The sequence below is a fragment of the Choloepus didactylus genome, chromosome 10 (assembly GCF_015220235.1).
Source record: "Choloepus didactylus isolate mChoDid1 chromosome 10, mChoDid1.pri, whole genome shotgun sequence".
NCBI lineage: Eukaryota > Metazoa > Chordata > Mammalia > Pilosa > Megalonychidae > Choloepus > Choloepus didactylus.
In genome coordinates, this window is record NC_051316.1 from 5,006,103 (window position 1) to 5,022,372 (window position 16,270).

General features: G+C 35.5%; 1 pseudogene; it reads left to right on the plus strand.

Moving 5' to 3' along the window:
- Positions 1–654: 654 nt before the first annotated feature.
- LOC119505182 lies at positions 655–10,743 on the plus strand (annotated as a pseudogene).
- The last annotated feature ends 5,527 nt before the right edge of the window (positions 10,744–16,270 follow it).

Sequence of the window (16,270 nt, forward strand, 5' to 3'; positions counted from 1 at the left end):
TAATCCATTTATAGTTCCTATACTATATAAATGTGTGCATATACATACATGTACAGACATATTGATATAACTCTACACAGTTATAGATTTTAAAGGATGGATTTACCCCGTGTGTACCAATATACATTTTCTTTATTTTGTCATCTAAATTCCTTGCAACATTTTACACAGCTCTGAAAAATATAGGGCATTTCCCTATTCTTGAAAATTTAAATATTTTCTTCTGGGAATCAAGAACAGAGACACATTTACCTAAGTATTAAAAAAGCTTTATAGGTAAAGGAAAACATAATTTGTTGATCATTTTGGTAAAGAAATTTAACTCTTGCATGTTCAGAATATGCTCCAAAATAATTACCTCTGCTTTCCAGTGTCTGAAGACACAGCAATGAAATAGCCCTTCTGTGTTCATGCCCAACTCACTGGCAGATATATTAATGTTTATATTATAATTTTTAACCCCAAATATTTTAAAAGGAATCTATTTCACATGTTAGAACTACTCCATGTGGTATTGATAACCCTAAGCACATGATTCATAACAGAATAGCATTAAGGCCCCAGCAGAAGAAAACAGGTGGAGGTCTGTGAATGAGAATGTTGTGTTGTGTTTTAATTTTCTGTTTCTGTAGCATAACTGAGAAATTTACCAACATGACTATCATAAAAGAATTCATGCTTATGGGATTCCCTGATGACTGGTTGGTACAGAGACTCTATGCCACACTCTTCTTGCTCACCTACCTGGCAGCAGTGATGGGAAATCTCCTCATTATCACCCTCACCACTATTGACCAGCATCTCCAAGTTCCCATGTATTTCTTCCTGAAGAATTTGTCCTTGATTGATATCTGCTTCATCTGTGTCACTCTCCCTAAATCCATCATGAACTCTGACCAACAGCAATTCCATCTCCTTCCTAGGTTGTGCCATGCAACTTTATCTTGTTTTTGTTTTGGTGGTACAGAGTTTGCCCTTCTAATAGTGATGTCCTATGACCACTATGCTGTCATCTGCCATTCTCTGTGCTATGAGACCATTGTTCATAGAGATGCCTGTGTGGAGATGGTGACAGCATCATGACTCAGTGAATGTGTCTATGATTCCATTCATGTAGCAGGTACATTCTCTGTCAGTTTCTGTGGGTCCAATATATTGCATCCATTCTTCTGTGATGTTCCATCACTGCTTACATTTGCTTGCTCTAGGGAACATATTTTAGAAGAAGCATTTATTATTTTTAGCTGTTGTTTTGCTTTTCTGTGTTTTATTTTAGTGGTTGTTTCGTATGTTCTAAGAATCCCAACTGCAAAGGGCAGACTAAAAATTCTTTCAACCTGCCTGCCCCACCTCACTGTGGTGACATTGTTCCTGTTTTCAGGGATTTCTACATATTTAGCAAAAAATTCAAATCTTCACTGAAATTGTTGATGTCTGTGCTTTATGCTGTGTTACCCCATACTCTGAATCCTCTCATCTATAGCCTGAGGAAAAAGGACATTCAGATGGCATTAGGAAAAGTGTGTCCGGCGCTTCTCCGCCCCGCCTCGAGTCCTCGGTCGGCCGGCGATGGGGACCAGAGAGATAAGGGGAGAGAGGGTGCGGACAACGTACCCGGAGCACTTGTGATCACTCAGGACTCGCGGTGGTAAAGCAGATAAACTTTTAATGGGACTAGGCAATCATCATCTTTACAGGTTCCACCCGGGGCGAGACACCTCGGGGGAGAACAACCTCGATGCGGCCGTCAGGTACGGCTCCTTGTGGGCTGTCTCCCCGAGCTTTGCCCGGGAACTTTCTTATAAACCTTGCGTGTATCCAATGGGCTAACGCCACGCACACAAGCATGATTGGTGAATACAGCGGGTGGTTACATACATCAGAAGCCGGAAGCAGGATGTGGGCGCCATCCTGGCACCACTCGATGGGCGGGGGGAACTCAAGGGCAGGCTGCAGCTTGTCTACTAGGCCAAATCCGGAAGGTGGCTGCTCACAAAAGTGATAGCTTATAAACATAAAAAATAACTTCTTGATTTTGAGATTCAATATTTAATTTAAATGAATTACTTTTCCAAATAAAGAGATGCTATAAATTATACTATTTCTAGTCAACATATTTAAAAATATATGTTATCTAAGACTATAACACATCAAAAATTTATTATTTTATGGGTAGCAAATGAGTAGCCTGGAAATTCTTGACTCAATGGTTCTCTTTTGAGTATCCATTTCATATCACTATCTTCTGCTCGGGAGCAAAATTTAGATTTATTATGTCCACTTTCAGTGTTTCCAAATACACTGCAACCTCCCAATCTTTCTGGGTTGTCACAAAAAAGCAATTTTTACTTCTTTTCTGGAAGTAAATTTTATTTTTAAGGAGACAGTAGTTAAAATGAGGATGCATAAATATTTGACTTTATGGGTTCTGTTGGTTCATGCTATTAAGTATTTACTTGAAGTGTTTAGAACAGAACCCTCATAGGACTGATCAAATTGTTGTGATCTCTGGTCACTTAAGTATTAAGACTACCCAAATGTGGTGACAAAAACATTCTTATTAAAATCCAGATTCATTACAAAAATCCACAGGAATGTTTTGTAATAACATAGTATGTCACACAGTCCTGAAGTCATTCTGAACATGACTCATTTCCATATATGTATCCATCAAGTAGTCCATATCCTAATACAATGCCCTACCACAAATTTCCATGCTTTCCTTTTCTTTCTTCTTAATTTATTTACTTCTATTCTGCTATTCCTTCCTTCTTCCATACTTTCTTTCCTGGACTTTATTATTTACATTTCCTGTTTCTCTTGTTTATTCCTTTCTTCATCTTTTGTCCTTGAATTTTTGTTCTATCATTTAAGTATAGACTGTTCATGTCCTCACTTAATTATAAGCTCCTTTCACAGTTTCATGCTACTCATTTTATTCCCAAACAGAATATCCTACTCCTGACATTAAAAACTCACATTACTTTACTTCTATATTCCTTTTGGTGACTGTGGTGTGGATATGACCACTGCTGACTGTGTGTCCCAGTATCACGTTTAGCTGTGAGACCTTGTGACATATATGAACGTGTTGTTACCCAGGTATAAAAATATTTTCCTTTCTTTTTCCTTCCCCAACCCTGTCATTGACTAAGAAATTCATTATGTCTCTGAGCATTATTCAAATATACTTCAGGTAAGAATATTTTACCACAAATATTGAAAGTTCATGCTTCTTTATCTGGGCACATATGTTTATTCTCATATCTTAAATTTACAATTAATTTTACAAATATAATTGGCTATTTTAGGTACTATTGGTCTTTCATTCAAATAATTTTCTCCCAGCATATTCTGCATTTCAGTTAGTGGTCATTATGTCTTTCCTACTGATCTGTGTGTGATTTGGTGAGATTCTGGCTTCTTTTTTTTCTTCTAAAAACCAACTGTTATAGTGCAGAAAATTAATTTTTCTCTGTTCTCAAAATATATCAAGGAATTGAACACTTCTTGTACGTTACACTGTTATCACTGTGGGCCACACCTCAATACTGTTTTGAGATTGTTGCCACAGTCTCTGACTCAGTAATCTTGCTTCCTCTCTCAATTGATTTCACTCACCCTCAGTCAAGCAGCCACTATACCTTGTAGGATCATGAGTAATGACACTCAAACCAAAGTCCTCCCAATGTCCTCCAATGCTATCCACTGTCAGTTCTTCACTTTCGTCTCCATCTTGAATTCTCCTACTCATCACATCCTTCAGGTACCAGTGTCCTCTTTGCTCCTGCCTTAGGTACTCTTTACTCTTGATGCTCTCTCTGGCAGCAACATTTTCCTCTGTACATCTGCTATGTTGCATCTTCACTCTTCCAAATAACACTTTGTAAAATTCTGAATGAACAAACCCTGTGTTTGTATGTACAGAAACATATGTATATGTGTGTGTGTGTGTGTGTGTGTGTGTGTGTGTGTGTGTGTGTGTGTGTGTGTGCCTGCTACCCCTAGTAAAGCACCTGGACTGAAGATTTAACTGATCTAACATGCAATGAAACCAGTTCTCTTGTGTAGAGATGATGCTTACACTTCAGAATAAATCTACATCTGATCTAATGCTCTGAGCTGGGTTTAGACCAGGTTAATCTTCTATGAGCTTCCTTCAAGTGATGAATTTCCATGAATTTAGGTTCTGGTCAGGCAGAGGCTACTGGTTTTTATAATCATGACATTGAGTTAACAACCACAGTGAACCTGCATCTCTATGCTTAAAGATCAAGTTATAAATACAATTAAAATGTATTTTATACAGTTTTGAAAGGGGTCCTTTAGCACCTCTAAATACAGTGGTGTTAGGTTGGAGTCATTCAGGAATCCACACAATGCAGTGAGTCATGGTTTAAGTAGAGAGTTTAAAATTTACTAGGGGAAGAAAGCAGAAGAAAGCAGGTGGAGCCAGCAAAAAGGAAGAAAGAAAAATGGCCCCAGCTCTCTGTCTGAGAGCAGCATTTTTAAAGGAAAAAAACCACCTGAAGAGGGAAAGGCGCCCTGTGCTTTGAGTGGATGAGGACTTATCAATTTCTGGGCTGAATGGTTGTTAGGGTTTGGATACAGTATTCTCCTTAGAAAAGCAGCTGCATTATCTATCTAGGGAGATCAGGCCTTTCTGGTTGTTCATCTTATGGACATATATGACCTTGCCTTACCCACCTTTGAGACACCACTGTGGCTGGAACAGCCTTGAACAGCCTTCATTCTTTAGTTTATGGGGCACCTGGTTTTCTGCGAGATAAGCAGCAGGGCCCCTGGATCAGACATTCCTTCCATATGTTAGACTCTTTTTTCTGGGGTCTGACATTCCAGCCTTTTATTTTTAATAAAAAATTGGTATGGGTTTTGGTGGAATTTTGGATTAACACTTTAACTTAGCTCAAAGCAAACTTTGTAGGGAATAGGGACATCACACTCTTCTCTTAGCTACTTCTGGCTGGGCATGGATGCCGTTGGGGAAGATTTGCTTTCAACTAAGTTCTAGCATTATTAGATTCATGTTTGGATATCTTTTGCTGGAACTGGCTGGTAGTGAGGCTTTTGCTGAGGCAGGAGCAGATTTTCAAATTTTTGTTGCAGCCATAGTGTGTTTTTGGAGTTTTGCTGGTTAGTCATGGCTGCTATTGACCTATTGATAAATTTAATTGGACATTGTAAGAGGCAAGAAGCAAAAAGGAAAATTAATATAAGGATAATTACTGGCCCTATAAGGGGGAGTAGAATAGCTTGCAGAGGTGTTGAAAAAATGAAAGAAAATTTGAGAGAAGTTTTATTGAATATTTCTTACTTATTAAGACTTACTCAGCAATTAAATTCCTCCTTTTCATGAGACATTTTCTTATTTTTAAGAAACAGTATTCTGTGAGCATCTTCTATAAAAGGGAAAGTGGGCAGAAGTGTTTTTCTTGTAGCTGATTTTTGCTGAGCAAGGGTGAATAGGTTCTTATATAAATTTGGAAGATGCTCTGGACATAAACTCACAGATAGAATACAGGCAACAACAGGACAAACAAATGACAAGCAGAATAAAAACTATGGTAATAAGGGCTATTTTCAGTTTCATTGTAAATTCATTAACCACTTAGAAAATGCATTTACTTTACTATAATTTTAACATTAGTATTATCTTGCATATGATTTAATATTGAATAGACATTGTTATATTTATTTGGTATATATGTGCAGCACTTAATGATAATGAATACTTAAGTTTCTTTTCCTGAGCTGCATTCAGTGTTAAGTTTACAATACCATACATGCTGGTCACTCATAACAGCAGGCCTTAGTGTTAATTATGTTTTTAGGTTTCAACCACATCACACTGGAAATTACAGCTTTGGGAGGTATATTTTTTGTACAATTGTTATAGTGCAGCATCATTGGTCCTCTGGGAAACAGGACAGTGGGCTCCAGGGTTCCATTGGGCTGTTTTTCAGTGCCCTCTGACACTATGCAGCAGAGCCAGTCTATAGGCAGTGTTCACTGAAAAGCCAAAGTGATTGAGTCTTTTCTGGTAGGCAGAGGCAAAGGTTTTTGCAGTAAAAGGTTTTTGCAGTAACAGCATGTTTCCATCTACTTCTGGAGCATGTGCATGTGATGTAGTTGACACACTTATAACTTTAGGGACCACAGAAATGGGTCTTACCAATAACTCTGATGGGAGAGAGAATGCAGGCACAGTACTAGGAGCTTGGTTTAAACAAGCAAGCACTTTAATTAAAATGGAGGTCTATTTTTTCTTTACTTTTTAGTAGGGTTTTGTTAGATAATGTGTAGAACATGATTTATACACTTGTCTTGCTCCTTTTCAAAAGTGTTTTTTTGCTGTTTTTGAAGATGAAGCTTTGACTTGTAGCTAACTGCAAGCACTTGTAGGGAAGCATCAGAATAAAACAATGCAACTTACAAGGAAATTTGGCTGTTTTTATGACAGATAACACTTTAAAAATAATTGAAATTATAACTAGCAGTACTACATTGTTGTTTGATGTTATGTACATCAGTAACCAAAAGATTAGAAGTTTTTAATTGTTATAACATTGTTTAAACATTTCTTCTGCAACTTATAACATATTACATGAATTTAATCATGTTTTAGTAGTTTATTTTTTTCAAGGAGAAAGAAAAAATTCTTTGTAACTGTTGGTAAGAAAAACATATTCTTTAGGGTTTGACCTTGAGAGAGTAAAATGTTAGAAGTTATTAGGTTTGAAGCAGTATTTTTTTAATTGAAGTTAAGGAAAAGACTTAGCTCTTTTAAAAGTGAGAAAACAGTATTTTTAAACAACCAAGGACATGATAAAGTTAACATAGAGTGCAATAAGTTTTTTTGATAGAACAGACTTTTTGCCGTTTACATTGATTATTTAGGAAAATGTTTTATAACATTTTACTAAAAAATAATATAGGTTTAAACTTGTTAGAATATTGCTAAATAATTAAAACATTTTTAGTTAATGCATCCTGAAATACAGTAATAAACAATTTTTGGCAAGGATTAATGGAATGTATATGTGTTACATTGTTTCTCTTAAAAATACACACAATGATTTAACTTTGCATGAATTTTGAAATTCATGAAAGTATTTTGTTTTCTTAAATTTCTGTAGGATATTGGCTCTATGAATATGCTGATTACTATATTACTGAAAAAGCGTACAGAATAAGCTTTATAATCTTCTATAACAACTATTAAATTAGAGTATTTGAGAGGGTTTTGCTATTTGCCATTTTATGGCTGCCTTTTATGCTCACCTTTTTTATGTGCTGTAAGGCAGCTTCCTTGCTAGGTTTGGGACATATTAGGAGGATATGGGTTAAAGCTTTTGCTTTTTGATTACAAGGAGAAGGTTTTTTAATTTAATTAACTACTTGGCAAAGTATTGTCTTATTATTATTATTATTATTATTATTAATGTAATATCCTAACAATACTGTTAAATATTTGAGATTTGATGACAAGTTGAAGTGAAGATATTAAGTTTTCTCTATATACTCCAGGTTTACTACAGTGATTACTAAGTAATTGATGGATATATTTATTTGAGGCATGGAGAGCTTAGAAAACAAATAATATTTTTATACATATACAAAGTTTTATTTAATAGAAAATTAGTAAACATAGTTTATTTACTGGCTAAACAAGGCTGTTAAAAGGACCTTGTGCTAGTGTTATGGGTTTGTTTGTTACACTTGAAACCTATGGTTTCTATCAGAAAAGGCCTGAGACTTATCAGGTCATCGTTCAGCCAGTTTGGGTTTTATTAAATAAACTCCTATTCAAATAAGAGTATAGGGACAGACAATAATTTAAAAGTAAAGAGTGCTTAATACAATAATTTAAATAAACAATCAAGGACATAATAATGTTAACATGAAGTCCAGGAAGTTATTTGGATAAAACAGACTTTTGCTTCTTAAACTGAATACTTAGAAAAACACTTCTACAACCTTTTATCAAGAAATAACACCTTAACAAGTTAAGGAAATTTTTTCTTAATAAAAACAGCAGGAGACAGTAATGTGAGGAGCTTGCAGTATGGTGAGGAATGTTTATATTTTGTGAATTGTTAGACACATGCCCACAACACTGAATATTAATTATTACTTCTTTGGGTGGTGGTTAAAATATTTAATGCTATTTTGTTTTATAAAACCGATTTTTTTTAAGTTGTCAGGTTCTATTTTTAAGCCATGTTATTTATGGTTTTACCATTTTTTAGCTTTGACCACAGAAATAATTCTTTTCACAAAATTTTTGCAGGTTTGTGTATCTCTCTTTCAGCCTTTACTACAGAAATAAATTTTCCACTCTACAAACCTTTTGCAACTTTCTGTATCCATTTAGACTCTATCACACATTCCTGTCCATCCAGGCTTTATCCCACATTCCTAAACAATTAGTCATTTAGGACAAGGCCACTTTGCTTTTCCCCTTAATTAGAAAAACATTCTTTATACCTTCTATACAACATGCTATTACCATCAAAATTAAACTTGTTAGAATGATGCTAAATATTTAAAACAAAACATTCTTTATAGAGAGAGGGAGTCAAAGTTCTCATTATCAGATTACTTATTAGAGGTATTATTTTATGACACCGGTTTGACATTTTTGCACTTTTGCTGATTTTTAAATTGTATTAGTTACTTTTGATGTCTTTCTAGCAATTTTAGGTTTTTTGCTAGGACCCCTTTGACTAGGTCTTTTTCAACTTTTCAATTTTAAAAACTAATAGGCTAGCACATTTACATTATTATTTCTCTTATTTAATTGCTTTGGAAGGTTTTGTATTAAAGTAAAGGTGGAAGTTTGCATATTTTTAAACTGTAACTTTTCTTTTAACTTACCGATTTATTTGTCTTTCTTGAGATAGTTTGCTACAGCTAGCCACACCACACATAAAGCCCAGCTGACTGCAGCTACAGATCATTAGCAATTTCAATGACACTCTCCAAACTTAGACCAATTGTTAAGAATAGTTTTTAAGGGAGATGTAGCTGGCAGATTTTTAGAGTTTCCCATGGCTGAACAATAGCAAAAGAAATTATAAAGACAGAACATAGGAGAAGGAGCTGTTTAAATGTAATAGGTTTTTACACAAATGAAAATTGTGCAAACTGCACAAAATTTAAAAAAAGAGCTGCAAATCTGGGGTTATGGTTAGTGGGGCTTAAACCTACTGAGTTTGCATGCATGACCCTTGGATCAACTTAATTAGCTTTACTACACAATAGACTAATTGAAACAAAAGAAAGTAAAGTGAACATAATAAACAAAAGATTACACACTTACCCAGCACAGGGAGTCTCAATTGCAAAGCTACCGTAACTCAGATGCATTTGGTGTTTGTCTGTGGTGGGTGCTTCTACCAGGACTTCCCAGTCCAGGTACTCTAGGAAAAATTTCTGGGCAGCTGGTAGGCACAGAGCTGATGGCTCCCGGGGAGCTCCACAGCTGATGAAACATGGAACAGGGCATTTGAAAACACAGTTTTAAATAGTTAGGCTTGGCTGATCTCACATTAAATAGAGAAATAGGTGTGTTTTTTTTGTTGTTGTTAGGGGAGAGGGAAATCTCTGAGTAAGTGACTTGTGGCTTAGAAAATACTTTTTTATCTTTGGAAACTTTATATCCTTTCTGTTGGAGGTAGTTATGGAGAGTGACTGTTTTTGCAATAAGGCTTCAGGGTAGCTGCACAGTAGGAGGTCTACACATTGAAGCAGCGTACTGGGATGTAAATTTAGAGTTTGTAAATCAGAGGCTAAACATTTTTAGGGATGGGGATAGTTGGATGATAGTAAAACAGCAGGAGACAGTAACTTGAGGAGTTCTCACCTTATTCATTTATCCTCTGGTTGTGCCAGGCATGCATGCTCTGGGCTTCTGCTGCACCCCCTGTCTGGGAGAAGTGGGCTGGAGTGGGATATGAGGAAGGGGCACATAGATGGTGAGCGGGCTGCATGTGGACAGGGTAAGGTGAGGAGGGGCAGTGGCAACAGGATGAGTATGGAGCAGAAGGGGTTAAGGGTGAGGGGAGGGGAGCAGAAGGGGCTAGAGAGGAGTTATGAGGGGGATGGCTTGCAGGGTTAAAGAAACAGAAGCTGCTTAAAGGCTTTTCAGGGTTAACTTTTGTAGAGAGGAAAGCAGAAGACTTAGAATGTTTTTTTATGTGAAGGAGGAGGATTTGGTAGGAGGCGACAGAGTGGCACAAAGTTTGCCAGTACCAAACAGTTTAGAAAGCTTGAGATTAGGAGCTACAGACCATTTGTCATTTTGCTGAATAAAATTATTAAGTTCAGCAAGAATTTGCCAATTGAAAGTGCCATTTTCTGGCTAATGTATTTGTTGTTCTAAAGGATACTGTGGCCAAATTACATTGGTTCTACTTCCCCTTTTATTTGAAGTTTAAACATCTGAGGGGGGTAGATTTAGGAGGAAATTCAGTTTTTGAGCTACTGAAAAGTGACTGTATATTACCCATAATTATTTAAGAAATTTGAGAGGCTTGTGGTTTGTTAGGGAACTTTGCTCATCAGAGGCTTATGGAGATTGCCCATGAGAGACTCATGGCTCCCCCACTCATTTAGATGCTTACTATCTCCCTGGATGAGGCTGACAGGAATTGGGGCTATGCTCATCAGAGGCTTACAGAGATCACCTGTGAGATGCCTGTGGTCCCCCCACTACTTTAGAGGCCTTAAAGAGGCCATCCAAAGTGCTGCTCAAGTGAGACTAATGGCCCAGATCCATAACACCCATCAGAACAACAAAGCAGGCATCCCCAGTTTGTCATTGGGGGTCAGGAAATGCATGCAGTCTTTCACCCAAGGCATCCCGTGGGTTACTTTGACTGCTACAACAGGGAAAGATGCTCATGGAGCATTGGAGAATTTTGACTGAGTGCTCAGGTTTTCCTAGACTTACAAAGTCATGCACCATATTAAAGTGGGAAGAGGTGCCACACTGATGTAGGCTGGGGTGTCCACAGGACATCAAACAAAACTCCCAAGGGGGATCTTGGCAGAAAGACATCACTTACCTACCTAGGGCCAAATCAGTTGTAGATATTTGAAAGCTGTAAGGGTGTGCTGGCATCACATCAAGGTGGTCTGAGTTGATGGTATCAAGCTGCTGAATGCATGGAAATCTGAACAGCTGTAGTTTGGGGAATGGAGTTGACTGAAAGTCTGCCCCCATTGCCCCAAGGGGCCAGGAAACTCAAACCTCAGTTGAACCTCCATCCCAGGCTTTTGGCACCAAATGTTAGGTTGGAGTCATTCAGGAATCCACACAATGCAGCAAGTCTTGGTTTAAGTAGAGAGTTTAAGGTTTATTAGAGGAAGAAAGCAGAAGAAAGCAGGTGGGAACCAGCAAAAAGAGAGAAAGAAAAATGGCTCCAGCTCTCTGAGAGCAGCATTTTTTAAAGGAAAAAAAACATGTGGGGAGGGAAAGGTACCCTGTGCTTTGAGTGGATGAGGGCTTATCAATTTCTGGGCTGATTGGTTGCTAGGGTTCAGACACAGTATTCTCCTTAGAAAAGCAGCTGCATTATCTATCTAGGGAGATCAGTCCTTTCTGGTTGTTCATCTTATGGACATATCTGACTTTGCCTTACCCAACTTTTAGGCACCACTGTGGCTGGAACAGCCTTGAACAGCCTTCATTCTTTAGTTTATGGGGCACCTGGTTTTCTGTGAGATAAGCAGCAGGGCCCCTGGATCAGACATTCCTTCTATATGTTAGACTCTTTTTTCTGGGGTCTGACAAGTGACATTGTCATTGACACTTTGGATTCCTTATTTGATTAAGAAACCTTTATTTCTGCTGCATTTCCTAAGACATTTTCATGAAACTACAGCAATTTTTCCTATAGTACTTCTTTTATACATATTTTATTATTTTGTTTCATAATAATGTAAATGTATCTGTCTAAATACATAGAAAATAATTTATCTAAGTTAACCCATGTTTTAATCTGTGTAGACACCATTACTTATCAGAACAATCTCTTGAATGATAGAATATTTTCACTGTATATTGTATTTTTAATACATGTCAAAATTTCTACAGCCCTTAATCTACTTTTTTAAATAGAGATTGTTTTAGGTTATTGATCTTATAAATAAGTTTTCATTAATTTATTAATATATACAATTTTGTTTATATTTGTGATTTTCAAACTGGTAGATGAAAAATAGAAACTACAGGACAATAAATGTAATTCTTTAACTACTGTGTACTAAAATGTGTAACTCCTAGATCACATCAATTTCCATGACTATCAGCAGAATATAAAGATGTCTGTCTCCCTGCCTTTTAACCAGTTTTAAATTTAGCATTTTTGAAATCATTTTTTGATTAGTAAAGGAAAACGGGTGATGTATTATCACATCATTTTTTCTAAATTTATTTTTTCCATTTTTATATTCCATGTGTATGATTTAATTTATAAATTTTCAGACTAGTCCCTTTGCTCATTTTTCTCTATGGAAATCCTAGTTTTGTTTTTCTCCTTATAATTGCATATGGTATATTTGTATGTTAAATATATAACATTCATATATTTTGAGAAACACTATTCCTTTTCAGTGTGTCATTTTTGTATATGGTGCACATTAAGAAATAAAAAGATACATTGATTTCAAATATCTCAGAATAACTTTCTATAGTTCCTTCTTCATATTGATTAAAAATATGCCCCCAGATATGTTTTAATCCAACTGTGTTCTTTGGAAATCTATAAACTTCTGGCTAGTTCACACCAAACATGTTAGTAGAAATTTTAGAAATAGCCCAAAATGAAGATTTTTTACCTTGCTGTCTAGTGGTTTAGTTAGCAATTTTAGGACATGTAGTCTTGAATAATTATCAGCTTTTCTTTATTGTATTTTTTTATCTCACTGACTTCAATTTGCAAGAACTTAAACAACTGGAATTAGGGAGAATGACTCCAGGGTTTTTGTTAACTACTATTGTTTTCCCATCAAATTGTTTTATTTTAAGCAAGATATTTTGAGTCACAGCTGCAATCTGCAATTCCTTTTCAGCATTCTCCAGTTTAGCCCTGTGGTGAATTAGTTTCTGTGATAAGAACCTTTCCTTGCATTGCCATTTAGGGGATGGAGAGTGAAGGGAAGGGAATGCATTTTAAACAAAATCCTGTTCTTCTCCAAAGGGCATTCTCTTCTCTTTTCTGATACTTAAAGTACACTGAGAGGTAAAAAGAGGAGAAATCTATATGCAGATATATTTACATCTAAATAGTTATGCATTACATTTACAATTTTCTTTCATTTGTGATGAATGATACCAGTTTTCTAGGTACAATGGCTATATATATATATATATATATATATATATACACACACACATATATATGCATATACATATATATATCCTGTATATATACATATACATATATATATATATATATATATATATATATATATATATATACACACACACACACACACACACATACATATATCCTGTAAAACAAAGTTACTTATAAATGAAAGTGAGTTGATTTGGGAAAAAAATAAATAGTAAGATGGTACATAGATATTTCAAGTTACAAGGGTGACATAATTCTGACTGAAGTTTGGGAATCTGGTTGAGGACAATGGAGCTCCTGAGAACATGAGGTATCAGGAGAAAAGCCATTCTTGAGACAGTTTAATTGGTCTACATTAGCAAAAATTGGGGATTGTGGGGAGAGGGGAGAACAGAAGTGAGACAAATTCAACATATAGAATGCAGATGGAATCTAAGAAAAAGCCTATCCTACTTTAAATAATTTGTGTTCTCTCTTGTTCAATATTTCTTTCCTCCCAAAACTTCCAGAAACCACAGACCAGGTGAATGGGTCTTGACTTTATCAAGTATGTTGTGTGGTCAAATTCAGAAGAGAATTCCACATCAAAATCACAATTTGCCAGAATTTCATCAAAGCCAAAGCAGAGAAATTAAAAGACCCAGAGTGGGGAACATTGATACCATAAATGGCAGTGGATTCTTTGCTTGATGTGTTCAAATTAATTCCTGAGACACTGGGGTTTCAAAGAGAGTGTTTATTGCTAGGCATGAAGCAGGAGGTCAGACAGCCTATTGGCCCTAGATTGTCTCCTTCTCTATTCTTTTTCTGTTTCTTTTTATAAAGAATATATATTTAATTAATTCAATGACAGAATACTCTCTACAGGCTAGGTACTTCAGAGATCCATTTTAGATCTTTATTTTTGTTGATTTATTTTTAAATATTTTTAATTAGAGAAGTTGCATGTTCATGGAAAAATCATGTAAAAAGTAAAGGATTCCCACATACTTACATCCCTATTGTCAACACCTTGCACTAGTGTGGAACCTTTGTCACAACTGATGAAAGAATGTTGCATTAGGGTTTATTTTCCCCATATAGCATCCTTTCATCAATAACTTGCATTAGTGTGGTATATTTGTTGCAATTTAACAAAGAACATTTAAATTATTATACTATTAACTACAGTCCATCACTTAAAATAAAGTTCTCTCTGTTGTCTAGTCTCATGTTTAATCTATTAATTTTTATTCTAGTTACAAATATATGATCTGCAATTAACCACTTTTAACCACATTCCCATATATAATACAGTGCTGCTAATTACACTCACAATGTTTTGCTACCATCACCACTATTTCCAAAAGTTTACAATCAACCTAAATAGAAATAGTGTACAAATTAAGCATTAACTCTCCATTGGCTATCCCAACTCAGTCCCTGGTAATCTATATTCTACATTCTATCATTAAGAGTTTTCTTATCCTAACTATTTCATAACAGTGAATTCATGTAATATATGTCCTTTTGTACCTGGCATGTTTCATTCAACACAATGTCTTCAATGTTCATCCTTGTTGTCTCATGAGCCAAAATAGCATTTCCTTTTAATGCTGAATAATATTCTGTTATATGTATATACCACATATTTTCTATCCATTCTTTGGCTGTGTTATTTCCAAATTTTGGCAATTGTGAATAATCCCACTTTGAACATATGTATGCAAATAAATGTTAAAATATTTTGGGTAAATACCTATTAGAGGAATTGATGGGTCATATTGGTAATTCTGGAGTTAGCTTTCTGAAGACTGGCAAAGCATCTTCCACAGTGGGGCACCATTTTACCTTCCTAACAGCAACGAATGAGCATTCCTGTTTCTCCACATCTTCTCCAACACTTGTAATTTTCTGTTTTTTAAATTGTAGCCATCATAGTGAGTGTGAAATGATATCTCATTTTTGTTTTGGTTTGCATTTCTCTAATAGTTTGTCATGTTGAGTATCTTTCAATGTGCTTTTTAGTCATTTGTATATCCTCTTTGGAGAAATGTCTATTCAAGTCTTTTGTCCAGTTTTAATTGGGTTCTTTGTCTTTTTATTGTTGAGTTGTCTTTTTTCTTTATATATTCTAGATATTGAACACTTATTGGATATATATAGTTTCCAAATATTTTCTCCCATTGTTTAGGTTGTCTTGTTGCTGCCATGTTTTGGTCCTTTCATGCACATTTTTTTCATTTTGATGAGTTCCCATTTTTCTATTTTTTCATTTGTTGCTTGTGCTTTGGGTAGGAAGTCTAAGAAGACATTGCCTACTGCAAGATCCTGAAGATGCTTCCCTACATTTTATTATAGGAGTTATATTGTCCTAGTTCTTACATTTAGGACTTGATTCTTTCTGTGAGCCCTCTATTATTTTGCATATGGATATTCAGTTTTTCCAGCACCATTTACAGATGAAATCATTCTTTTCCAGTTGAGTGGACTTGTCTGACTTGTCAAAAATCAATTGACCATAGATGTGAGGCTCTATTTATGAACTCTCTGTTCAATACCATTCATCTAGTTGTCTATCATTGTGCCAGTACCTTGTGTGTTTTTTTAAAATAAATCTATCTTTTTTATAAGCTCTAATGTCAGGAAGTTTGAGTTCTCCAACTTCATTCTTTCTCAATATGTTTTTGGCTATTTGGGGTCCCTTACACTCTTAAAGCCATCGGATGATTAACTTTTCCATTTCTGAAAAGTAAACTTTTGGTATTTTGATGGAGACTGTGTTGAATCTGAAAATCCTTTTTGGTAGAATTGACATCTTAAAAATATTTTCTCTACAAATATGTGAGCATGAAATATCCTTCCATTTATTTAGATCTTTGATTTCTTTTAGCAAAGTTCCATAA